General features: G+C 33.2%; 2 long non-coding RNA genes across 2 annotated transcripts in view; both read left to right on the top strand.

Moving 5' to 3' along the window:
• LOC150105657 (uncharacterized) overlaps positions 1-3,374 on the top strand; it is a 59,962-nt gene extending 56,588 nt beyond the window's left edge. Inside the window, exon 3 of the long non-coding RNA XR_016548495.1 lies at positions 3,350-3,374. This is a non-coding gene — a long non-coding RNA (uncharacterized LOC150105657). The remainder of the gene's footprint in view (positions 1-3,349) is intronic.
• Positions 3,375-3,404: 30 nt separating this feature from the next.
• The window catches only part of LOC150105656 (uncharacterized), a 75,817-nt gene continuing 56,079 nt past the window's right edge, over positions 3,405-23,142 (top strand). Inside the window, exons 1-2 of the long non-coding RNA XR_016548494.1 lie at positions 3,405-3,430; positions 14,210-14,332. This is a non-coding gene — a long non-coding RNA (uncharacterized LOC150105656). The remainder of the gene's footprint in view (positions 3,431-14,209; positions 14,333-23,142) is intronic.

Below are 23,142 nucleotides of genomic sequence, written 5' to 3'. Positions count from 1 at the left end.
AAGTGTTTGATGCCAATATGGCAGAAAAAAGATTCAAATTCAAAGGAAGACAATGATCAATGTTAATTGATTCGGTCAGAAGTGCCTTAGAAGACCAAATGTTAGATAGTTATATTGATAAGAAATTAGCAATAACATTAATTTAATCACATAGTGCTATCATAGTAGCCTGAACACCTCTCGAGGGTAAATAACAGGAAATTGGTGATATATGTAACTATTAAAATACTTGTTAGGGCATCGCTGTTTGCGATTCAATGATTAAAATATGGTAGTTTCTTTATATAATTGTAATTGATAATTTACTGCTGCAAGTGATTTAAGATTTTCCACTTGACACAAAAAATGTCCTTTATTCTATATAACTTCGGTGTGTAAAGTTTTTAGGATTAGAGGAAGAACTACCGTGCCGTGCAATCTTGAAATGCTGGGAAAAGAAAAGTTCCCAGGGATTCCAGCAGCGGAAACTGACAAAGAGACGCATTAAAAGTTCTCAAGGGACCTGGTGAAAGCTATTATTGGAAAGTGCCAAAATCGTATTTTACGCCCTGTTCCGTGCCAGTTCCCCTTCTAGCACTTAGTTAACTGGTCTCGTGCTGTGGTATTTAGAGTTGGTATTCCTCCGGGGCTATTTTATTTTATTTTATCAAAAACATTAAACCAGCCTAGGGTATATGTTTATAGTGTAACGTTTACTTTAGCTTAGAACAACATTTGTTATCAATTGTTGTCATCCTAAACGGACTAATGCCCTCTGGTGGAACGTTTAAATAATAATTTAATAGAGATGTATATACGGATACAATTCTAACGTATATTTCAATATTTAAGATACAGCGCTTAAAATAATATTTTAAAGTTTTTTGTGGTATTTTTTCAATTACGAGAAACTTTTCAAATGGTATATCGTAATATAGTGAAAAACGCCTTTAGAAGTTCAACACATTCCATCACCTGAATATGGCTAATTTTTTGCTTTTTTTTTATCATATTAAAATTTCTGCTTTCCAAATTTCAAAATATTAACATTAAATTTATAAAATTGTGTTAAAATGAGTGAAACAAAATGGAAGCACAGTAAACAAGTTATATAAAAATGTTTTATGTTAATGGTAAAAATTTCTTGAAGGAAGCCGTTTATTTGCTTATTTATTGCAAAAATGCATTGCTTATTACATGCCAAAAAAAAAAGAATTTAAAAAAAGGAGAACAAAAACACGTTTCCTCATATGCAGTCAGATCAGATCAACACATTTTGCAGAATGGATGGGATATGTGTGTGGCGCCTGAGGTACTATATAAGAAGATCGACGCCTTTTACAAGTTGCAATGAGGTGGATGCCTCGTCGACTCCCCTATCGCATCAACCTTGTATATGATTACACTACTACCGTAACAATTCCTTTCAACAGTAAAGTTTATATTTGATTTCCAAGCAAAAATACCACACAGCGGTTAACAGTTGTCTCAAATCAATACTGTGAATTCTCCGGGCTGCTTCAATAAAAATGTCATTGACTTGTAATATTTTACAATACGGGTTTGCAATCCACAGTTCGCAAGAATGTTTATTTTATTTGAATATTTAACTTAAAATAAGAATAAAAATAAAATCTGAATTTTTTTAATTGTATCTGTTTTTATTTTCAATGCAAATATTGGTGTTCCTGAATATTTAATGGTATAAATCTATAAAAAAATACATTGATTTCAAATTTATGTATATTATATAAATAATTGCAATATCATATTTTTATTCTCTTCATCTCCGTCTATCCTAAATATAAATAAATAAATAAAAATAAAACTGCTAATTTTGACATTCAGTTCTTTTTGTTACAACAAACAGGTCTCTAGAACATGAAGATAAATAGGATCTGAAGACCCTGCACCCAATGTGCTCCGCAGTATATCTCGAAACCCTGTAATGTCTTTTGATAACGTTACTGTTAAAATTGCAAACTCAACAATATTAATTCATTATGTTAAATTTTTTCTTGACAATTATTCATAAGACTATTACACTTTTTTATATAATCTTTGTCAAGTAGCTTTATTTTAAAATAAAGCTACTTGACAAAGATTATATAAAAAAAGTGTAATAGTCTTAATATTAATTCATTTTGGGACGGATAATTAGTTAATTCTCTGTAGTACTGAACAATAAAATACGACTCAGTTATTTAATCTTTATTATAATATCCGACTCATATTTTATCATTGAGTACTTGAGACAATTACGCAAAAAAATTATGGGTTTGATGTTTCAGTGACTATCTGATACATAATTTAAACATCAATATGGTTCATAGCTTCGCATTCTGCGAAAGAAAACAAATCCAGTTCGCAAATAAAGGAAATAACGGAAGAGGTATAACGAAACCTATACAGGAAGTTTATAAGTTTCGTTGTACTTCGTGCAACAGATATTATTATCTTTCTTTAATTGTAAATCGTTCTTTTAAATTTCGCAAAAATAAAAAATCTCAATTCACCACCTCTCATCTTTGACGATATACAAATTGCCATTAGCGTCCTCAGTTTTCAATAAGTTTATCGTTCTCTTCTTCTGCTCAAGACGCTACTTTTCACTATCCAACTATTAACTCAAATCCCAGATCCTTCCAAACCTTAGTATTCTCAGGTTTGGGGTGGTGCCAAAAGACCATCCTCAAAAAATTATTTATGCTGCCCAGAGGAGAGCAATTCCCTTGATAGATCGTCCCTCCGTCACTGACTCATTTCAATCACTGTATCATAAACATCTACTTCAACTTTATGCTCAGGAGCATAGAATTGAAACTACCATGAACATTGTTCTACTGAACCGGCATCTACTGACAGCATTTCCTAACATGCCTTTTCAGTCCAGTTGCCGAACCATGGAACATGCTTCTTCTGTAGCTCCATCTGCCTCTATTCTATGGAACAGCCTTCCTCACGGTATTCTTCTCCTACAATTATAACTTCCAGTTTATCAAGGAAAATGTCAATATTCCTTCTCTTCCAATATTTACTGCACTAACGTGCTATAGGTAACAACCTCTCGTGTGTGGGATTAATATAAAAATGTCCCTAAATGTTAAATTGATATTTTAATTTTTCTTTACTTTTTAAATTTTGTCTACTTCAAAGCTTAATCTAAACAGCATCCCTTCCTATACTCAACGTTAAGAATATCAATAAAACCCATTTTTGAATAAGATGAAGTTAGGAATTAACATTTTTATTACTAATTTTTATGTATAATTATTTAGTATACTTAATTGTATACAGATTTATGAATGAAATTAGATGAATTTCTTATGTTATAAACTATCTTCTCTATCCATTTCTTCTTTATCTGAAGGTTTCCGGACGAACTACTGGCAGCAGATAAGTCCTAGATAAAAATCAAAGGAACCAATCAATGTTTAGGATTTGTTATAATGTAAAGTATGCATTTAATAGTTTTTATAAAATAATTAAACACCTATTACTAGTAAATTTTAACTGGTACAAACGACAGATTGTCTTATTTTTTTTAAATAAAAAATAAAAATAGACCGTTTGCAAAACGCTGTTTTCATTTGATGAGAGTTTTGAATGAAATTTATTATAATTAGCGAATGCTTGACTTTGCTTTAGGCAGGAACCAAAATTCGTCTAAGATATTGGAAACAACTCATTTGTTGCCTTTTTGAGTGATGAGTTTGTTCTTGCTGGAGAAAACTGCAGGAACCCATAAAGCGTTAGATGACATGTAAATTGATCCATCCTTTGCCTCATTAATTAAGTCAGTTACAACATTGCAGTGTACCTTACCAACGAGTTAACGATAACATAGTAACCTACAAAGTTGCTAACCCTAACCATTACTTACCATATATAGTGTGTGTGCCCTGCTATGACATACGACACCAAACGAGCTGGTCTAAGGCAGAATTCTGTTCAAGGTCTCATTGTCAGGTGAAAGAGGTGAACAAACCAACCTTCACATAGTTACATCAGTATCTCTCACCCTTGACACTAATGACGTGTCCCATTTCGGTCAGGGGTGAAAATATCAGCCGTGCCATACGCGACGAACTGTTAGAGGACAAGAAAACATTTCATCCTTTTAAGGAAGACAACCGATGATCTATGTTCGTAGCTTACTGTAAAAAATAATTGACATTGCTGGGGAATCCTGAAGAATTATGAGTGTCCTTATCATTTCTGACCAAAGGATCGATCACATCAATTCATTTAATGCCAGTTTCGTGGGAGGAATTACGTTTCAGTGATCGTATTATGAAGCATTATTATCATCATTAGAAATTTATTAAACTATTACTTTTTATTCATTCATTCATTTATTTTTTTTAGTTATAACTGTTTTTCTCGTGGCCATGGCACGTGTTTCAACCCTCTCGGTTCATTTCCTTCTGTGTCGCTGTCATTGAGAACCAACTGTCTTATCCCTAATTTAGAAACAATTATACCCTGCTCCATGGTCAGCCTTCTCCCGGACATTTTTCATTACTCCAGGGTTGTTTCACTTGGCCGTCACCCTTGGCTGCACAGTTAGTTAACTGAACGTCCTGTAAACAAAGGTAAAAAAAAAAAAAAAAACCTTACTAATGGGAACTTCAGATCGAGGTTAGGTTGTTCAATTAAAGTTCCTGGAGTGTAGTGGAGACGTTACGAAAAACAAAATTAAGGAAGGGTTTATTTTGTGTGTGAGAAAGGATTTAATTGGAGGGGATGATACATTTCTTTTTTGTATTATAATCAAATAATGTTATTACTGAATTTCTTTGGTTATATTTCAATACATATGGAAAATATTGAGGCTCTCACAAAATTTATGGACCTTGCATTTTCATCCAACCAAATGGGAAGCTCTGGTGTTTGCCTTTGCTCCCGTCTGCTTTTAAAAAAGAATTAATTAAAGAAGTGTTTCATTCTAATTTTATATTAAGCTTTTTCATGTTGTGTGTGTGTGTGTGTGTCTTTGTTCTCCATTTAATCTCCTGAAAACGAATTCCGAACAGCCATTAAAAAAAAAAAATAATTAAAACTATCTGAGCGATGCGGCATTGATTGCACAAAATTTAAATACCATCAACATTTTGTACACCCCCTCCCCATTATAAACTTATTAAATTTTGCTCTTACTTGCGAATATTATGGCTGATGACAAATTACTACGAAGATGATATTATTATTATTTTATCTACCTTCTTTCGGAAAACAACACCTTCATATCGTTCACGAAATATCCATATTCATGCTTGATACCTTTTACAAAAATGTAGCTATACACAAATATGTTTCAGGTTGGTTTATGTTCGTGAAAGAAAACCGGAGCACCTGGAGGAAAATCAAACCGCAATCCTAGAATGACTAACTCAATGAAAAAAAAAAAAAAAAAAAATAGCCGAAACGTACACTTACTATCATTGTGTTCAACACGATACACATATTTCAAGGTTCAGCGCGCCCCATATAGGTCGGCTTGTGTTTATTATTTAGAGTCCAACTCCTCCTTTATTCTTAAAAATTCTATTTTTATTTATTTATTTTACATACAAACACATAACAACAATATCGACACATTCATCCAGACCAAATTAGATAATAACTATTAGGAAATTTTAATTAACTTATCCTGGAGCCATAACAAGTACCCGATTCTTTCTTAAAATTGCATAAATTCAGCTCTTCAGTAATTCTGAAGGCCATTTCACCTATTTCAACCAGAACAGTAAAAAATTAACTTCGTATAATTATTTTAATTCTCTTCACTATGTTTTTTATTGTGCCCTCTACATTCAGCCGTATTGTGAATGTAATTCCCGCTTACAAAAGGTTCTAAAAAAAAAAATGGTCAGTGCGTGGTTCAAACTGTCAACCTGTTGGTTGGAGAGCAGGTACAATATTAATTTGTATTATTGTCTTATATATGCATTTAATTAATATATAGAAATTTAAATTCCCTCTTGGCCTCATGTTAGATACATTCGACGAATTACAGCTAACCAACCAATTCCTAAACATGATAGAAGTCTTACATCGATTGACTTCTAATGAAAACCTGAGTGAGTAAAGTTGTGAGACATAATCAATGTTGATTAGGTTAGAAACTCGTATGACAACGCCATATATTTATTCTGGAATCAGGGTATTTAAAATCAATATGATAATATTTCTGTAATAACTTATTAACTTCTGATTTTGACCGCTGTCTGGCTGAAAAATATTTGTTTAGAATCTAGACGCCGTTCCCTCTGTGCAAGATGCATTTGTTACCATTTTATCTTATTTTATTCGTAATGCTGAAATGCTTTCTGTATCCATTGATACAAGGATTACTATAAGAAAAAGGGGAAAAAATTGTCACTATCATCTTTTCCTCCCCTTTTATTTGAAACCAAATATACTTCATCACTACACTTTCTGTGAGTTCCTTCACTATTTTCCTTAAAGGGAGATGCAAAAGTCATCCACAGAATATGACGGAATGTTTGCACCTCAATTCATTCAGACTACCTCTTTGCCATAAACATAATTCAAGCAACTACATCGACATGTTTGACATGTTTATGCACGCTTTTTTTTTTTTTTTTTCTTTTCTTTGTTACTACGAGAAACGCTAGTAAGACGCACAACAATACAGGTTCTGGTTTTGTAGCTATGGAAACTACAGGCAGTAATGTAATATTGACTTGGAATATCTACAGGTATACATGTCGTTGCTGTGTACGTTGAGCTACTTTATAGAATCATTTTAAGGTGTTTGTTCCATTTTCTGTGGGCAATATGGGAATGACCGATCTATAGGATGATCCCTGCATATTAACATAGTAGGAATATCCTAATATAATATACATAAATAAAAATTCGAGGTTACGTTTACTCAGCAGCATCCGCAGAATTTAACCAACCGTAGGACTCACCGATGACAGTTTATAACATTCAATGGACAGTTTCTGCATTTTGTATCTCGTGTTTTTATTCATAATTCATGACAGTTTTTATATTACTAATAGGAAATGTAAAATGAAAACTGTCATCACGAGTACTGTCGGATAACGTATCTAAACCGAAATCGATCAATGAGATTGACTGATTTCGTTTTAACGATTTAAGCAACTTTTATAGCAATGATTTCAGTTCCTTGATTACGAAGCAATACTGAATTTCTCTGATATGAAAAGTGGTATGTTACAGATACGTACAAGATATAATATGTGCTGAATTTAAGATTTCGGTGACTACAGTAACCCTTTTTCATTGAACACCTTCTCATTTAAAATATAATAACTGTATATTATTTAGAAAGTATTCAATAAATGTAATTATTTTAGCACTTTTATATATTATAATAATTTAAAATTATTATAAAAATGAAATTGAAATTTCTTATATTAAAATAAAATGATTATATTAATTTTAGTTTAGAATTGGAGAATTATAGTGCAGTGAGTATTATTAGGGTGACAACGCGGTTACGGCTGAGACTAATAAATCTCCCCCTTCGTACGAGACCAGTTAACTCACCAATCCAAGTAAAAAGCTCATAAACTTGCCGAGCAGGAGGAGCATGGTTTTGTAAAGAGAGAGATCGGTTATGACAAATCTGATTACTTTTATTTGGATTTGTTTAGCAGATTTATTTATTTCCTAAATATATTGATTTGTATTTTAGTAAGCTTTTGATAGCATTCCGCATAAGACCTGCTGATTAAAATGTGCTAAACAAGTATTGATGATTATTTAGTGAGATGAGTGGTTGGTTGATTGGTTGGTTGGTTGATAGACGATAGCGAGTGGTGTTTAGAAGGTTCAGAGAATCAGGTTATTAGAAGTGGGCTCCCTAGATCCAGTGTTTAGGGCTTTGTTTAATATATTTATAAAAGATTTCGGTTCATATATTCTGAGTAAAATTTCTCTCTCTGGCGATGTGAACCTTAGCAAAATAGTCAATGTTTCGGATGACCTGAGTTGTTTACAGAATGATCTTTAAAGATTGGACAAGGAAGTAGAATTTAAATTTAATGTAAACAAATGCAAGTATACGAGATTCGGTAGCAAATAATATTACATGAATATACTGTAAGTTGAATGAGCAAGGTTTAGAAAAAGTTAATGAATACAAGAATTTAGATATTTTTATTGATAGGAAATTGAAGAACCTCCGTAGCTCAGTCGGTATAGACAGTTACGGGTCGGAAAGACTTGGTTCGATTCCCGTCCATGACTAGGAACTATTATCTGGTTTGTTTCGGTGAGTTAGCCAGTCTCATACGGGGGTGGAGGGTTTTCTTCCTAAAAATAAAAAAACTCTGTTTTTTTTATCTCTCAAAACAGGAAAATCGGCCCCATGAACAAACACGCCGCATCTACAGACATAAATACATTCCCCCCCCCCAACTTCGAGCTCTGCAACAAACCAGTTGGGATCGCTTAAAGTCGCATCATGTAAAATAGCTGACCGACCCTCTCCAAGTGATTTATAACGCGAGAAAGAAGGTTGATAGGGAATTGAAATTCAGGAATCATGTTGGTAAAACAACTAGTAACACTCAACAAATTCTAGGCTTTATTAAAAGAGGCTTTGCATTCTACGAGTAAGGAAGTTATGATGCCGTTATATAAGTATCCGCTCACCAAGAGATTTATTTACATGTCAAGCAAATCAAGTGTATCCAGAAAATATTCACTCTGTGTGTGTGTGTGTGCGCGCGCGGAGGAACTGCATCATTATATTTGTTAGAATCGGTTGGTTAGTTGTAATCTGATGAATTTATCTAACGACAGACGGAAAGAAGGTTTAGCAGAACTTTAGTTCAGGGCATATATAAGACATTAGTTTCTGACTGAACCAAGCTCCAAGAAGAAACAAAAATAATGAGATAAAAAGATAATGAGGATGAGGAAATTAATATATGAAGTGCTTTTTTATGCTTTTTTTACTGTTAGGATGGAAAATAGCTCTTCTGCAGCAGGTTATAGACGTGGTGAATTAACTTAAAGAAAAGAAGTAGACAGTTGTCAGGGCTAGATAATATGCTACTTAAAAATTATGTATAACGACTAACTAATTGGCAACAGTGAACATGTCAGTGTTTTATGTGTTTTTGTATAAATATGTATAAAAATAAATATAATAACATTTAAATATTAAGCAGAGAGGAAAAGATAAGTTATGGGTATTCACATGTCAAACTACTGTATATGTAAATGGCGATTTTCGCAGTACGCGTATTGGTTTGCCACAGAGATCTGGATTCGCATCCAGATCTGGCTATAAATATGAATTTGGGTAATTCGTGGAATTCTTGCCATTACCACCTTAAATGGACTCTAGTCTCCTGGAAGAAAGTCGATAATAATAATAATAATAATAATTTTTTTTAAATTTATTTAAAATTTTTTTTTTAAACACAGTTTACTATCTTTCAAATAAATTACATGAGTGTAGGGTACATTTTGTTACACGTTATTAAAATTATTGATTAGGACAATGTAATACTATAATTAATGTTAAAAGTAATAGTAAACATAACAAAAACATAATAATAAGACAATGACTAATATTTGGTGAACTGCACGTTTTGAAGCTGTGGGCACTTGTCTAAATTGCCTTTACAGAAACTTTATATTAGTTGCAATAATATTCGAAAGTTGATCTTCTCTAGAAAAATAAGTAAATAGCTTAGCTGATATCACAGAACAAATTGTTCTTTCAATGCTGATTTTATTGGTCTCAAGAGATATTTTCTTCATGTACACCAGTTTTATTCTCCTAAAGAATGAATTATGGAAGCCGTGAACAAGCTTTCCACCTTACATTATTATTATAATTTTCTTTAACAGGTACTTGGAGGTAATCTAATGACGATCTGCGATAAGAAGCAACAACAGGGGTGGATTATTGTTCTAATCTTATTGGAGAAAGAATGAGGCATACGTTTGTGATAAGATTTTGGTGATTATCAACAAGGCACAGATAAACATGTGTGCCAATATCGAATTCTTACTGTCATTACAGTTATTTTGCGTATGGGGAACTACTGAAGGACCTTCACATACTAGAGAATGAGAAGATTGCATCGAGAATGATAGGAAAACTTTTTTTTCCTCTCCTACATGCGAGTACTGTTCACAAGAAATATATTTTCCTTTGTGTGAGATACTCTCTAAACGAAGTTAAACGATATAACTGTCAAAATTAAAATTAAAAGAAACGACAAACATTTCTGACTGAATTGGGACCAGTTGGTTGTTTTAAATTACTTCAGCTTAACCACGTGTATGAGACGAGTGTGGTATAACTATTAACTGAGTTTGTATTCTTAGGCTTGTCTGTTTTGAAGGATAAAAAAAAAAAACAAAAAAAAAAACGCAAAATTGCTATAGAAAAAAACCTTGCCCCTTCATATAAGTTCCACTAACTTATTTTTATTAGTTGAAATCTATTATAATAGTTCCTCTCGTACTTCAATGGGATTCGAATCTAGGTGTTCCTCCAACCAAAGAACTTTGTCGCTACCTAAGGAGGTCTTGAATTCAAAACCTCTCAATTTCCAATCGGAAAATTGGAAGATAAGATGTCACTTGATTCTGTTACTCCTCATTCATGATTGGGGGGGGGGGGGTATTAGCACCAAGGAAACTAAAGCCACAAAACAATGTGTTTTTTGTAAATGGCATGGCTCCACACCATTTATCTCTTTGGAGGTAAAAACTTTGAAATTACAAATACAAATTAATACATGTCACTTATTTGATTCTCTGATATTGAAATGGATGCTGTTTTTTTTTTTATTTACACCATCAACATTACTGCCTATGTTTATTTTAGTTGGTCATTTCAGTTTAAATTTACAAATAATAATAATAAACTTCCTCTAGAAGCTGTTGGATTTTCGAAATTTTTGCTCAACATTTTGAATCCATCTAAGTCACAAGAAATGTGTATTATACACGTATTAATCCACAGGAATACCTATTTTGCAACAAGTGGCCATGCCTGTGCACTATTCAATGTTGTTGTTGGAAAACGAAAAGCAATGTGTGTGTGTGTGTGTGTGCTACTAGCTTCCCTTATTCTGAAGGGAAAAAAAAATTGTCATTTATTTTACTAGCCGGTCTCATATGGAGGTAGAGGGTTTTTTTTCTCCCGGACACTCTGTTTTTTTGTCCCTCAGAACAGACAAACCGGCCCCGTGAACACGCACCAATCTACAGTCAAAAATACATACTTAAAAGTCCCTCACTGGGGGCACAACTTCAACCGGTCCTGAAGGGGACGGATGAGAAAAATTGGGGGGGGGGGGGGCCCACACGACAAAAAACTCATTTTACTTCTTTTTTTTTCTTCTCATCTTTAACTTTTATGATCCTTCTGAAATATTTTCAGTGTCCACTAGAACTTTCTGTATTACTGAAATGGTCCTTGTCAGCTGTTGGATTTAGTATTTCTCTGATAAAGCTTATACAAAAATAAATGAATAAAAATCTATTTAAAATTCTTGATATTATATTTCTAGCCAAAAAATGAAGTAAAATTTAAAAAAAAAAAAGATTTTTTTTTTCTTTCAGTTTCACTTTCGAAATGCAAAGAAATGAAATTCAAAATCAATGGTAACAGCATCTTTATGTACTGTAGACACGTTTTCTAAATGGTTCGTAGATAAGGAAATTCAGTACGGTCCATGAGAAGTTTGGAAGTACTCTACCAGGCACTTCCTCCTCTTCTCCTCCCTTCTCGAACAGCAACCCAAGAAAAGAAAAAAAAAAAGTAAAGAAACTGTCCATTTTTATTACTGTTAACTGAATATACACTTTCCTCCCTGAATTCCTTGCTGTCGTGTTATTTTCCGTGAGAATCTCTTCACATACATATCGACTTGCCTTTAAAAATACTCTTTGGCCACTACAAAATACTCGAATCACTCTTCTCCAAAAGTTCTTAAAGAACTTTCTTTAAGGAACTCGTGTTGCACTCAAGACCTGACCTTGACAACGTCACAATGAAATTCTTGTTGCTGATTTACGACCCCTTCTGGATAATTGATCTTCATGCGTAATAGCTTTATTTAACTGCACAAGCATTACACTGAATTAATGCAACTGGTGCCAGTCTATAATGATCGAATTATATCTCTTTGCCATGTGCTTAATAAACGAATAGAAATGCTGTTGTCTTTCCGAGTTTGCTGTAGTTCGTAAAGTCTTTTTATCTTATTTATCACTTTATTATAATCTACTGAACGAAAAGCCTTCTGTACAGAATTACGAAACAGGTGAAATTTATTTTTTGTAAACTTTTATTTATTAACTTTCAGATGAAAAGTCCTTATAAAGACTCTCGCATTATACACCCGATTCGAACCTTGTTCGTTTAAACTAAATAGCACGTATAGATTGCGCAACTGAGGTTTGATTTTTTCACCCCCTCATTCTGAATTTAAATCCTTAAAAGTAGTTTCATGTAGTTCAATGCATACAAATGCATACTTAAGAGTCTTCGGCATTTAATCTTTTTAGGGCTAATACTCCTAAATGACGTTACAGAAAATTGCGGGAAAGTATCCTGTATTCTATATTTGATTAGACATCTGTCTTTCATATGCTTCCAAGAAGAATTATAAATATTGCGAAATGCATAACTCTTTTGAATATCCTATTGTAGATAATTCTTTTGAATAAATATTGCACAAATTTCTTTAATATCTAAGCCAGAAAATCTATTCTATTTTCTAATCTATTCTATTTCTATGCGATATAATGCTAAATTTCGGTTGTATATGTTACTACAAAAATTTTGCCATTATTTCCATATATAATAATGAACTGTGAAAATTTTAACCATCAGTTAAAAATATTTGTTCGGATGACCTTTACGTCAACAAGATTTTTCATATCCTATCCTTCTCATCTGTCTCTTAAGACGGATTGATTCCCCCCCCCCCCCCCTTTCGACAAATTAATGCAGCCGGTAGTCACTTCTGCTGCATCCCCTACGGGCGATATTTATGACTGTAATCCGTGTGTGTGTGTTCACGGAGCCGGTTTGCCATCGGAAGAAACCAGATAAAGGTTCCTCACGTTAATGACGGGAATCGAACCCAGGTCATTCCGACCAAAGGGCGTCTATATCGACTGCGCTACGGAGGTTCTATTTTTCACATCAAATACATCAAATAAGTAAACGAAACAATCGGTATCAGAACGACTCTGTTAAGTATCGGATGAATGCAGTTTCTAGTTCGAAAAAAAGAGGGGGGTGGGAAATCTCTTGAGGAAAACTTCTTGACAGGACTTTTGCTATTAAAGATGAATTGATAATTTCACAGGAAGATTTCTTCTGGGGAATTTTTTTTTTTTTTTTTTTTTTTTTTTTTTTTGCTTGGTCGTGTTTCGGAACTCCATGGAGAGTGCCAAGTGTTATTAATAATAAATTGAAAGAAGCATAAGTAATTAGATAACTATGTCATATTATAAGCAAGATTTTAACCGATTAAATTGTGATATTTATTTTTAAAGTAATTTATTTATGTGATATCCAGGAATTGGTGTTCATTGTTGTTCTTCTTCCCTATCCCCCCCCCCATTCAAATATTTCAATTATCTGTTGTTGTTGTTGTCGTGATAAAATTGATGTCCAAAAGTGTCTCAGTGAATTTATATAATTTCAAAAATATTTTTAATTCTTTAAATTGAAATAATTATAAAATATCCCATTCCGACTCTACAAATTTTATTTGAATGTATGAGAATGAATCAACCTTTATATTACGATTGTCATACCTCCATCGAAGCAGGTTTTGATCAGCTTACAAACATATATTTACAGATGTTCATATTATGAGTTTACCTGAACTAACTTCAAAGATATGGGGTTGTCAATATTTGTATGTATATATTGTCATAAGATTTTGGTCTGATTTAATTTAGAAATCCTGTTCATGAGAACTTTAATTTCTCTGCATTTTTAAATTTTGAAAAGTGAATGATCTTTCTATTCTTAAAAAAAATAATAATAAATAAATAAAAAATCGATTTTTTTTTTTTTTTTATATTAACAACTGGTTTTAGAGAACCGGCCCCAGTTGACCATAAACATATAGTAACGTATGTGAGAGAGAGAAATTCTCACGAAATGACAAATATAAATATACAAAGAAAGAAATAGAATTTAGCAACGTTTTTGTATATGTGTCTTCTTTCCCTGTAGGGTTGCATGAAACTCTTGCGGTTTACACTGCACGTGGATGAGTCCTCAATAGGAAAAAGCTATCTGGGGTGTTCGTACCTTAGGGGGAGTCTACGGGAAGACATGCACGGAATTCTGCTTCAGGTAAGTTAAATCTTGCAACAATAAGTCCAAGCTGCCGTAACATCCAGGGCGGTTGCCAAGCTTTATGCTCTCCTACAGCACGAAGACCAGTTTCTTGCAGTTGGATTGCTGTGCCACTGCAGTGCCCGTAGGTGTTAGCGTCCTCTCTTGACCTTGACCGAGCTCTACATTACTAAACGATGCTTGTGCCGACTGTTCGACTGTTGTGCTTTGTGCTACTAGCCTAGTTCAGTATTCTTATGTGGGATACTGGCCAGCAATGGTCAGTGGCTTGCTCATCCCCCCTGTTGTGTTGTTATTTCTGGAGTGGAACATTCGAGACCATAGCCCACTTTTTTTTTTTTTTTCTGTTTTGTTAATTCCTTCATAAGACAATAGAGGGCACTGGATGAACATTGATTGCAAAGATTGTGTGGTCAGTAGAGATTCCATATTAGCTGGTTTCGCTCCGTTCAAATCAATTTGTAAACAATATGCCATTATACAATGTGTTATTATTTGCTTTACAAATAAAAATAAACCGATTCTAAGTTCTATGTCTTTCTCAAATTATAGCTATTAAGATGAAGGCACTCTCTCTCCTTCATGCTAACACGACAGACTGAGTGGGAGTGATCTCTCTTTGAAATTGCTTGGATACGGACATTTAGTCATTGAAGTCACTGTGTCTGCCCTTCACAGATGGAAGGTTGCAAGCTTATCATTTAAGGAACTTTTACAGTTGGCCGCTTACTGACTTCAGTCATATGTTTTCACATTAACTTCACCAGAAATTTCGATACAGATACGCATGAAAAGGAGCAGCACCAGACACCGGTGGCTACACTTGGTGAATAAAGGAGACAGACACCTGGACATTGTTCTGTTTGCAGTCAATAACACCGATTATTGCTTGCAAAATCGCAAGTAATATAAAGCTAGTGCGTTTCCGTATCTCTATTGCTCTCTTCAACATATAATTTAAAAAATAAATAAATAATTAAAAAAAAAAGAATTTTGCGCTCGAGTGCAAACCATCATGTCAGGTTACTTTGTAGAATAACAAATAATGTCATACAAAGTTAAGTTAAATATTTAGAAGTTATTTAGAGAAATAACTATATATATCTTGATTGCTTATTTAAGATATATTTCAGCTACATTTGCTACTATTCTGTGTTTTTCTATGAATGTATTACTCTCCTATTGTTCACTATACAACTTTATTAATCTAACTCGAATTTTTAAATTGTTATAATTGATTGTCATATTTTTAAATGTCTTCTGGTACTAATTCAGAAATCATTTGTCTTTTAGATATAAAAATGTTTATTTTATTGTTGTTCAGTAATAATCAGAGAACTGTCATAGAGTTACACTTCTCTATATCTGAAAAAAAGTTTGTTGAATAGTATTTAAAAAATGACGTTTATTATGTTTAAAAGATTTCTTATTTTTCTTTAAAATAATCATGTAAATTATATTTTACTTGTAATAATTTGAAAAAAAAATTTACAAGTTATTTAAAACTTTTTCATAAATTCTAAAAAAACATGACATACACCTGTTCATATTCCGTATCATTATATTACAATAAACAGGAGTTCATCAATAATAATATGTTATTGATATTGCTATATATTGATTCAGGAATCGACCGTGAGATGCGGTGATTGATTTTATATGAGATGCCCATATAGGGTAACGGATGGCAATGCTGAACCAATGAAGTTTAACTGAGGTCGGCTGTTGCTGTTATCCTGGGTTAATGAGTTCGCTCTCTTAGGTTTTGCCCTAAGGAAGCACTTTGAGTCTCCGGGGAAAGTGTTCTCCGGCACGGCCCGCTGAGGGGTACTTGCCGGTGAATTATTTTCCTCGGAATATGAGCGGTTCTGCTCGGTACTCGAGTTTCACTGAGTAGAACCAACGCTGAGATTTGGACGGTCTTTCGCCCATGAATGAGTGGCCTAGAGATCGTCCGATATTTTTGAGATATCACCTTTACTTACACATACGGTGATTGATTCATTAATGCCTTGGGAGGTAATAGATGTCAATGCAATGCTGTACCAATGAAGTTTAACTGAGGTTCGGCTGCTGCTGTTACCCCCTTGGGTGATGAGTTTTTGAGTTCGCTCTCTTAAGGTTTCTGCCTTAAGGGAGCACTTTGAGTCTCCGGGGAAGGTGTTCTCCGGCACGGCCCGCTGAGGGGCTTTGTCGGTGAATTATTTTCTTCGGAATTTGAGCGGTTCTGCTCGGTGGTTGGGGAGCCCGTCACTGAGTGGAACCAACGCTGAGATAAGGGCGGTCTTTCGCCCACTATGGAGGCCTAGAGATCGTCCGATTTTTTGAGATTTCACCTTTACTTAAATAGTCCGTGATTATTACCCTTGGAGGGTAATGGGTGGCAATGCTGTAGCCAATGAAGTTCTGACTGAGGCACGGCTATTGCTGTTACCCTCCTGCCATGATCAGAGCTTTAATAGCTCAATAACACCTTATCCCTACACTGTCCTCTACAGATAACGGGAAAGATGAAAAGCAGTCTTGCTTCGCCCCTTTAAGCCAGTCCTTATAAGGGCTAATATGTTATTAAGGCACAATTCCCTGCGAAGATACACTCAATCAAATTAGGAGCGCACATTTTCTTTGTGAGTAGGTAATGTGCCCTATTTGACCTCAAATTGATCTTTTCATCGTCTCTGTATGCTGAATGTCAATCGCAACATGTACACAAAGTTAATGTTAGGAATAATAATAACGGAAAACATACAATTGCGATTCAATTAATTTGTTAATCTGGAGAAATGTTTATTGTAACTTTTAAGTTAGAAAGCAAATTCTCTCTTTTTTCTATCATTGTCCAAATATATGAAAAGGTGGATCATGTGATATCCAATAATGTACTTAACGTTGTTTTCAGTTTCAAGAATGGCTGCCAACTACTTACCGTTAACAAAGACACTTATTTTTGGGATTCCTTAAAACTTCAAAATTTCAGATTTTCGTATTTTTTTTTCATTCCAGGAAGTAATCAACAGGATTCAGTCTGCCAAATTTGAAATGTCAAATCCATTTAATGAAAGAATTGCGTGGTTTTTTTCTCCTTTGAGCCGCTATAGGTTTTATCGTTCAACGGATCGGTCAAATTTGGCAATATACAGTACTTGTTTTTTCGTTGCTTAAGCCCCCCCCCCCTCCCTTGGCTATTATTATCCAAAGGATTGTATTATCCACCTTTAAGGGACGAATCATCCAATCCATCGATCAGATTTGCTTCCTTCGTTACCTATGGCTCCATGACGATTTCAGTCCAACTAGATTAAAATAATGGGAATGTTTTATTTTTTTTCCGGGAGGGGGGGGGTTGCTTCCTCCACAGATACCTCTACTCGCATCTCTCAACCGATTTCATCCCAATTTGGAATATCATCGTAGGAATTTCTACACAGCCAGACCATAATATAAGGAAGGATGGAAGCAAAATGCCACAGAATACCGCTAGAGATCGCATCATTCAACTGCTTTCAAACCAGTTATTCCTCATAAAAAAAATCGGAGCGAAACAAGAAAATGCTATCGTTTAGAAGCAGCTACTTGACTCTTAATTTTAATTATCAATAATGTAAATTTACTTCAGACGTTTTTGAGGAATACTATAATATGATCAACAACAAATAACACTGCTTATTAAAAATAATATCACAAATAAACACTTGTGAATTATAGCCATCTTCATCTTCTTTCGGAGGTTGGCTTTTAAAAAAAAGTGAACTAAATTGTCTACTTGGGTCTTTTTTTTTTATATGTGGGATATTTTTATCATATTATCCAGTTATAGCATTCCATGTTATATAATACACGAAATCACTTATACAAAGCAATGCACTGTATGAAGAAATCATTCAGCTGATTAGCAGTTCCCAGAATACTATCCGTTTCGGAGATTCTCTCTAACTTGGAAGGGATTAAAGTTCTTCCTACTGATTAAATAGACCGGAAGAGGTGCGCATACACCAGGAAATGGAATTAGTTCCATATTAGTAACAGGATCTTTCACATGGCTGTTTGCAAAAGAGAGAGAGAGAGAGAGAGAGAGACAGAGAGAGTTGAAATATATTTGAATTAATATAATGATCTGATCTTTTAACGCTAATTTGAGTTCTCTCTTTCTCATTAACATTTAAAAAAAAATTACATTCACTGCGTGTACATTTCTTTACCCCCCCCTTACATAATGACCACTAACTATTTTATGTGCTTGTTGAAGAGAGAGATTGTTCTGTTTGCTTTTGTAGTGATTTTGAAACTAGAAGAGCAAGCTAGCAAGAATTATGTAAAAAAATGATAATAATGTAAGTATTTGTAAGTAACAATTGTCCATTTATTGTAAAATTATCTGATAATAACTGTTTTTGGTCATCCGTATATATTTCAGTATAAACAAATACTCAGTTAATAGTTAAAATAAACTTTGATTTTTTTTTTTTTTGATAAGTTTGCCAGTTTTTGAAAGTTTCGTAAAAGGAGAAAGTTCATGGCTTGGTAAAGTTCAAAAAGTACGGATTTAGAGGAATTTTTACATCTTAATTTCCAAGTGACTGCGTTTGAGACAAAAGTACGTTATATCCGAATCAAGACGAAATGACATTTCAGGACAAAAGTACATAACGATCACATAATATTTAATTTCATATTTATTTTATACATATACTATATAATAGTAGTGCAAAAGCATATGCTCAGCTCATCTAAAGCAAATAATAATAATTATAATAATAAAATAGTCATGTACAACTCCACCCTGGCAACAAACCGTCTGGAGCACGCACGCACGCACACGTACACACACGTACACACACACACACACACACACACAACACAATACTCGCCTCATGTCTTTAGTTATCTTGCCATAATCCCAAACTGCTTAAAACATGTCACAGGTTCTTCTTAATGAAAAACAGATTAATGTCAAATTTCTCATCAGACGCACAAGTATCACAATACCACTGAAAAATGTCAGAACTTCTTGCCGTGGTATAACAGAGTGTCCAGTGTCTATCACGCTAATTTCAGTTTCGCCATCGATTATAATATGACTAGAAATAATAACAATAACAAACTAGAGACAGTAATCCATTAAGATTTCACAAGGCTAGCTACTCGGTTCTAGAAAGGTCCCTGTTAGCTTCATGATATTGATATTCAGCAATGTTTATCAAAATAACCGTTACTATTACAATGTTTATTATAGAAGTTCAATACGGTTTGGTGTCATTTATAGTCCCAATTTTTTATCCTAAACCGCCATGTCACGTTTTGTTCTGAAAACTCTGCAAGCATATCTTTACGACTGTAAACTACGCTTTATTCGTTCATGAAATCTTAAAAGATTTCCGTTATTACCGTTCATGAAATCTTAAAAGATTTCCGTTATTTCCGTTATTACAGTATAGACGATGAAGACAGTCGAAAAATAAAGAAAAATCCGATATATAACTGAAATCCATTATAACCGAGAGTATATCTAACTGTGCTGTACTCAGAAAGATAAAAACTGATAATAACGTACTTTATTTCAACCTATTATTATTATTATTCGTTCATTCTTATGTGTGTGCGTGAGAGAAAGAATAATCACTTCTTCATTCACAATACTTATTCTTGCCATCTTTCAGTAATAAGCTCTGGCGTAAATATCCTTAAAATAAGAGAAAAATATATCATTATTTTCTCTTAGGAAAAAACTGGAGTATTAAAATATCCATAATGAGTCTTCTTCCCCTCATTCTTCTATAGATAATTCGGTCGCTTCAGTAATTCCTTCCCCAGAATAAATCCTGGATGCGTCTCTGTAATGTCTACAGAACAGCCGATGAGACGACATGGCCAGAAGCCGCCGATCGATATTGTATATTAACAATAGAGTATAACAACCTCTTCACTCAGGCGACAGCAAGACCAAAATTGACTTGCTCGTTAAATCTTAAAAAAAAAAAAAAAAAAAAAAAAAAAAAAAAAAAATCCATTAAATCTTCAAAGGCTATTCGTTTTATTATAGTTTATCATTACTTTTAACCACATTGTTTTCGTGATGCTTCAGATATTTTACTAGCTCATGCATCACCATCCATTTACTTGCCTTGAAGTGTTCACATCAATACTATGGATGCGAAGTATAAATTATTTGATATATTGTTAAAACACCAGAATTATATTATTATAATCTAATTAACAGAGAATTCAAAAAGCATCAGTGTTCCAAAACTATTTATTAGATCTACCAAAAAAACTAATATAATAATATAATAAAAATAATAAAAATAATAAATATAATAATATTTATATATTATTATATTTATCATTATGTAATAATATATAATAATACTTAAATATAATAATTATTCATTACCAGTAGATTATTTTATCATTTAATTTAACTTGATATTTTTAGATAAAAAATAAGATAACTTTAAACTTTTGATTTTTTAAATAAGAAAAAAAAATTCAATATATTCCCATAACACAAACTCCTGATGAAACATCACCATAACTGAAATGTTTTGGCACGATCCAGTATCAGATGATCGTCGATTAATAATAATTTGCCAGTCAGATATTTCATTTTGATAATTAATAAATAACATAAAACTGATTTACCTTACGTACGTTCTTATACGTCGTTATTTTATTTTGCTGTTTCATGTTGCTTGTTACTCTTTGACTGTAAACACTATTAGTTGAATACAGAAATAATAATAACAACAACTACGAGGTAACTAAGCCAGGATGTGTATAAAGATAACAGAACTTGGCACTTCGTTAAGTGGAAGGAACTGTCTAATAAACTTCCTCTGCATCGTGAACGAACTGTCTCAAAAATTATGCAATGCAGGACTTGAATGCACGTTATTGGAATGACTAAGCACTATCGCTATAGTAATAAAAAAAAAATTGATCGTAGAAGCATAAGTCAGCAATCAGGACCATGTTACCTCTGATCACATAAAGATCTATACAGTATATGGTGTGGAAGAGAATTTTCTTCTTTGAGGAATTTGAGCTGATTGATTTCTATAGCAGTTGGTTACCATAGCAATATGCAAATTTCCTTTATTCGCGACTGTTACCGCATGGAATGATCTGAACTCTTTGAAACAAGATCGTAGAAACAAAGTGATTCCTGTTTATACGCATGTGAAGTTTTTATTTTATTTTATTTTATTTTATTTTATTATTATTAACTTTTTGCCCAACGTAAAACAAAGTTTCATTCAACTATATCTCAAAACTTCATGGAACTCATTCCCGGAACTCATAACTCATCTCATGTTGTAACGATTATTGCAGAACAAACGTTAATTATGACTTTTTTTCTTGCATTGATCCACAATGTTATTCGAAAGCCTTTCGATTATTGAAGAAAAGCTTAATAACGATGGACATATGAAATATCCTATGAGGAAATCTGCCCGACCTTCTGTCGCTCATACTGTTACGGCGATATTCTTTGGTTGAAAGAATTGGTTCGAATTCCATCTAAGACGCAAAGAACAATCCCAGGTGAGTTAGCGGATCTCATGCAGATGAGATGATTGGAAGGAAACTATATTTGTCTCCTTGTGGAAACTTGAGTTTTTCAACGAAATAAACAAACCGACCTGAAATTACACGTACAGCAAAAAATATGTAGGTAGAGTAGTCACTCCATCACGTTACGGAAAGATGGGAAGATTTGCTTTTTGATTAGAACTACTTTAAACAGCAATCCTATGAGATAACCTCAGAGTTTGTTTGCAAAAAGAGACAAAAAATTGCATTTACTGTACATTTTTCCTATAGTCACTTTTGCCTAAAGTGACTATAGGAAAAATCTCAAATATACGAATAGGATTCGTATATTTGAGATTGAACTCTGTGTTTAAATGTACTATTTTTAAATTTTCCTTAAGTAGGCTTGACATTTGGAGAAAAAAATAATAATATTTAATCGAAAAAATTGCAATTAATTTCTTTAGATGATTTAGAATTTACAAACAATATTCAGAATATTTATTCAAGTTCTATGATGTTGCAGCTGTTTATGCTGCTATTATTTCGTCATTTTTTTTTTTTCATTGAAACTACATAATTTTTCATGTTCTTCGTATGTTCCCTAAATGATTTTTTTTTGCGAGAGGAGAAGGAACCCCTCTCCTCCATATGAGAATGATTACTTCACTTTCATCTGAAAAGCCCTTAAGGTTCTTCGAATCCTAGATGGCGTTCTAACTTCAGTCTTTCCATTCAAAGGGCATCGTCGCTAACTGCTGAGCCATGCAGAGTTGCTCATTAATAAATATATAATTATTTTCAAGGCAATAAATCTGTTTATTATTAATAGCATTGATAACTATATTTTATTATCGACTATATTATTATTATTATGAATAATAACATATAAATAAAGGTCATTGTATCATTCTGTTCAAGAACAAACGGATAAAGCCACAGTTAAATATACAAATAGTCGAAACCTGTTTTTTGACTTCAAGAATAATCTCTAAAATAACCCATTATTTTAAAGTTAGAACATTGTCCAGGTTTGCTATTCGAAAGAGTCACGGAATGTCTGTCATTAATCTTGCCTATTACGTGTACCACATTCAGCCTCTTGACGCGTTTCAAATCGAAATGTAGGTCGACTGATTTTGAAGGTCAGTTCCTAAGGGAAGGAAATATATCAACTTGTAATCAAAATATTTGTGGTCGAGTCCTTTTTCTGTTGTTTTATTTTTTAGTAAAAAAATGAAATATCTAAATAATATTTAGATATTTCAAGGTCCTTT

This window comes from Typopeltis vanoorti, chromosome 6 (assembly GCF_054136105.1).
Source record: "Typopeltis vanoorti isolate ZY-2024b chromosome 6, IOZ_Tvanoo_1.0, whole genome shotgun sequence".
Taxonomy (NCBI): domain Eukaryota; kingdom Metazoa; phylum Arthropoda; class Arachnida; order Uropygi; family Thelyphonidae; genus Typopeltis; species Typopeltis vanoorti.
The sequence above is the reverse complement of the archived record's forward strand: the minus strand, read 5'-3'. Positions and strand labels throughout refer to the sequence as shown.